This window comes from Salvelinus sp. IW2-2015, unplaced genomic scaffold, assembly GCF_002910315.2.
Source record: "Salvelinus sp. IW2-2015 unplaced genomic scaffold, ASM291031v2 Un_scaffold1192, whole genome shotgun sequence".
NCBI classification, from domain to species: domain Eukaryota; kingdom Metazoa; phylum Chordata; class Actinopteri; order Salmoniformes; family Salmonidae; genus Salvelinus; species Salvelinus sp. IW2-2015.
Genome location: NW_019942770.1, coordinates 75,912 through 80,552, shown reverse-complemented (window position 1 = coordinate 80,552; position 4,641 = coordinate 75,912). Strand labels below are relative to the sequence as shown.

The following is a 4,641-nucleotide window of genomic DNA, read 5'->3' as shown; positions in this document are numbered from 1 at the left end:
CAAGGCCCGATGCACAGAGGGTCAGGATAAGATGGGTCTTGTGACAGTAGGGTTGAAGTTTTGGTAAAAAGTGGACCTTGCATTTTGGCTGATCCATTTGTGGTTTTAGGTGGGCGAAAACAGAGTTGGTTGCTGTGGAATCAGTGAGGGTAACCAGAAGTGGTCTTGAGATAATTGTTTGTGTTTCAGCTCCGTGTTAAACGAATGGGGGCAAGAGATGTGAATTGTTTTGCTCTCAAGAAAATGCCAAACGTCCTGCACGGTCTTGGGCTGTAAGCACAACCCCCACCTGTGGACGTCGGGCCCTCATACCACCCTCATGGAGTCTGTTTCTGACCGTTTGAGCAGACACATGCACAATTGTGGCCTGCTGGAGGTCATTTTGCAGGGCTCTGGCACTGCTCCTCCTTGCACAAAGGCGGAGGTAGCGGTCCTGCTGCTGGGTGTTGCCCTCCTTCACGTCTCCTGATGTACTGGCCTGTCTCCTGGTAGCGCTCCATGCTCTGGACACTACGCTGACAGACACAGCAACCTTTCTTGCCACAGCTCGCATTGATGTGCCATCCTGGATGAGCTGCACTACCTGAGCCACTTGTGTGGGTTGTAGACTCCGTCTCATGCTACCACTAGAGTGAAAGCACCGCCAGCATTCAAAAGTGAATCAAACAACTCAGCCAGGAAGCATAGGAACTGAGGAAGTGGTCTGTGGTCACCACCTGCAGACCACTCCTTTATTGGGGTGTCTTGCTAATTGCCTATAATTTCCACCTTTTGTCTATTCCATTTGCACACAGCATGTGAATTTATTGTCATCAGTGTGTGCTTCCTAAGTGGACAGTTTGATTTTCACAGAAGTGTGCATTGATTGGAGTTCATTTGTGTTGTTAGTGTTCCCTTTATTTTTTTGAGGCAGTGTATATAATGTCCATCACTCAGTTAGTGATACACAGCATCCAGCATAGTAATCAATCAAATGTATTTTACAAAATACCTTTTTACATCAAAATAATAACCACAGTGGTTATAGCAGGGTGCAACAGTTCAACACCTCAGGACGCAATGTCAGTTGGTTTTCATAGCTGAGCATTCAGGTTGAGAGAGAGACAGTCGAAACAGCAGAACCGGGACAAGGTAGCACATCCATTGAGACGGGTAAAAAAATAAAACATCTGTGGAAAAACAATTCCACTCCGATTCCCTTTATGGATGGGGGTATCTTTTGAAGTCGCTGTTGAATGGCCTGCTCCTTCTCCATTTTCAGAACACCATCCGCTCCTCCAAAGTGATCGATAGTTATCTTGGCTCGTGTAACCGATGTGAAATGGCTAGCTAGTTAGCGGTGGTGCGCGTTAATAGCGTTTCAATCGGTGACGTTCACTCGCTTGAGACCTTAAAGTAGTGGTCCTTTGCTCTGCAAGGGCCGCGGCTTTTGTGGAGCGATGGGTAACGATGCTTCGTGGGTGATGTTGTTGATGTGTGCAGAGGGTCCTGGGTTCGCGCCGGGTCGGGGCGAGGGGACGGACTAAAGTTAAAACTGTTACACTCACCACTGGGATGATTGTGATGCTGAGCTCTCAGTTCATACAGCGAGTCCTGGTCTTCACTGATCACTCTCCGTCAGCTCCATCTGTGGTGTATACGTCAGGACTCGGTTGTACTGATGGACGTGAGCTCAATCTAGCTGAACCCCGAGTCTTTAGTGAGGGTCCGGTGGACCTCTTTAGTGAGGGTCCGGTGGACCTCTCTTTAGTGAGGGTCCCGGTGGTTCTCTTTAGTGAGGGTCCCGGTGGACCTCTTTAGTGAGGGTCCCGTGGCTTCTTTTAGTGAGGGTCCCGGTGGACCTCTTTAGTGAGGGTCACGGTGACCTCTTTAGCGAGGGTCCCGGTGGTTCTCTTTAGCGAGGGTCCCGGTGGTTCTCTTTAGCGAGGGTCCCGGTGGCCTCTTTAGGAGGGTCCCGGTGGACCTCTCTAGTGAGGGTCCAGTGGACCTCTTTAGTGAGGGTCCCAGTGGACCTCTTTAGTGAAGGGTCACGGGGGACCTCTTTAGTGAGGGTCACGGTGGACCTCTTTAGGAGGGTCACGGTGGAACTCTTTTAGCGAGGGTCCGTGTGTCTCTTTAGCGAGGGTCCCGGTGGTCTTCTTTAGCGAGCGGTCACGGTGGTCGACCTCTTTAGCGAGGGTCCCGGTGGTTCTCTTAGCGAGGGTCCCGTGTTCTCTTTAGTGAGGGTCCCGGTGGACCTCTTTAGTGAGGGTCACGGTGGACCTCTTTAGCGAGGGTCCCGGTGGTTCTCTTTAGCGAGGGTCCCGGTGGTTCTCTTTAGCGAGGGTCCCGGTGGACCTCTTTAGCGAGGGTCCCGGTGGTTCTCTTTAGCGAGGGTCCCGGTGGTTCTCTTTAGTGAGGGTCCCGGTGGTTCTCTTTAGCGAGGGTCCCGGTGGTTCTCTTTAGTGAGGGTCCCAGTGGACCTCTTTAGTGAGGGTCCCGGTGGTTCTCTTTAGCGAGGGTCCCGGTGGACCTCTTTAGCGAGGGTCCCGGTGGACCTCTTTAGCGAGGGTCCCGGTGGACCTCTTTAGCGAGGGTCCCGGTGGACCTCTTTAGCGAGGGTCCCAGTGGACCTCTTTAGTGAGGGTCCCGGTGGTTCTCCTCTCCACCGCAGCACAGCAACAATCTGGCACCCAGGGGTCAGTTTGGCATGCTGTACTAACCATTCTTTCCTGTTGGTAGAAAACAATTAAGGCATCTATTAGGCTATAGTTATAATCAAGAATCACTGCATATACTTGAACTAAACAATAGCCTTAGAATGAACATGGATTTGCATGTACCTCCTCTGCCTCCTGCAGTCTCCTCCAGGATGAAAACCTTTTCAGGGATGTCATCCTGAAAACAAACAAACGTTTCGTTAAGACAACCGAACCCAAATCTATCAGTTGACGTTAACAAGCTACCTGTCTTGTATGCTTTGTCAACACACACACACACACACCGAATACAGGGACATTGATTTTTCAGCAAACATTAGCTGTCAACTTCAGTCTAGCTAAATGAGGTGGAGCTAACAAAACATTACAAAAACAAATGTCAACTAAATGTATTACAGTACTTGACTATCTGAGGTGGTAGCTAGCCACGGTAACTAACGTTACCTAATAACAGAGGAAACGTTACACGGAGAAACTGTTGCAGTTGAGTTGCTTGCTAATGTTATTTGCTGGGGGGTGTTTACACAAAACACTTCACCATTAATTTTTATTAAATGATACTGGCCTACGTTGGCCGTTGCTAGGTAAACTAGGTAAACGCCCTCCTTTTGAATCAGTCTGCTCGGTCATTAGCTCCAACGCTAACCCTTCGACGAAAGAAGATGGCGAAAGAAAAAAAGAATGACGAGTATCGTACATTTCAGGACGAATGGACCGAAGAATTCGCCTTTGTGGAGAGCGCAGGTTCTGGCGGTGTGTCTAATTTGCAAATGACAAAATTACATCGATGAAAACGGTCGAATGTAGCGCACTTCGACACGCTGTGCGCCATTGCTTACCGTTTTGCATCAAAATACCCTGCGGGAGACAGCAGAAAGAAAGCGTGCCAAGAGCTACTGACAGGTGCAAGCTAGCCAAGCAGCAACTTCCGCGTACTGACCCGCGAAGCGGGTGACTAATTCCGTTGCTTTGCCTGCGATCTTTAGCAAGTGTGCAAGAGAACGGAAAACATTCAAGATGGCGGTATGCTTAAAACGTTCATTGCTGACGTAGCAATGAACTTGATGATCTTCCGAACAAAGAAAGATTAATTAAACGGGATACAAGACATTTGCCCTCTGTTCGGCAAGAACTGTTCATGATCGTACCATGTGATGGCAAACAAAGTGGAGGAAACGCAAGTGAAGGACATAAATGCAGCGCCGCAGTTCAAAGTCTCAACTGTGAAGATTTTGGAAAAGAATCACACGACAGAAAGCGGAGTTGGCGAGCAAAGCACATTGGACAGAAATTGAAAAAACTTAACCCGAAGACCAGCTTGATCCAAAACTTGGAACGCGCTTCTGTCACATACCAACACACTGGCAGCGTGTGAGTAATTGCTGTAATGACCATGTTTGGATTACTACGTATGCATGTTGACGCAGTTCATTCTCACACTTCTAAAAAAACCATCAGTCCCAACCTACGATCACGTTTAACGGGATGAAAGCCTCAACGCTTGCATGAAGCTTAACCTCACCATAGTACCAACCCAGAACTACAAAGACATCACGCAAATCCATGCAGCACCAGAAGTCGCATTAATGTGAGTAATGTATAACCACATTATTTAAGAATAAATTCAGGGCTTATTATACTGACATTTAGTTGAATTCACTTTTAAAATATATTATATGGTCTCTCACTGAAATAAATCCAAAATTTTTGCTTTCAATGGCTCTCTAGTCAAAAAGGTTCCGACCCTGGGTGTAAGGGTTGCCGACCGAGCATCATCGCTGACTTCGGAGTCGAGCAAAAAGCGACTGAACGGACGCGACGCGAGTCAATGCAATGGAGCCTGAAGTACGTTAACGTTAACCGTCATGACTGTTGTTGACTAGGCCAACGTTAGACACTGGGCAACTTTGTTGGAATTAAAAGGTAACTAGCTAACTGCGTG

General features: G+C 48.3%; 1 long non-coding RNA gene across 3 annotated transcripts in view; it reads right to left on the bottom strand.

Annotated features, from left to right (window-relative positions):
• Positions 1–4,641, bottom strand: part of LOC112070001 (uncharacterized) — an 11,374-nt gene that overhangs the window by 378 nt on the left and 6,355 nt on the right. For 2 of the 3 annotated variants that reach the window (XR_011475496.1, XR_002893827.2), the window contains exons 2-3: positions 2,823–2,877; positions 2,221–2,711 (exon numbers count right to left, since the gene is read on the bottom strand). This is a non-coding gene — a long non-coding RNA (uncharacterized lncRNA). Of the gene's footprint in view, positions 1–2,220; positions 2,712–2,822; positions 2,878–4,641 lie in introns of those variants that run through there. The other variant, XR_011475495.1, reaches the window with a different exon arrangement.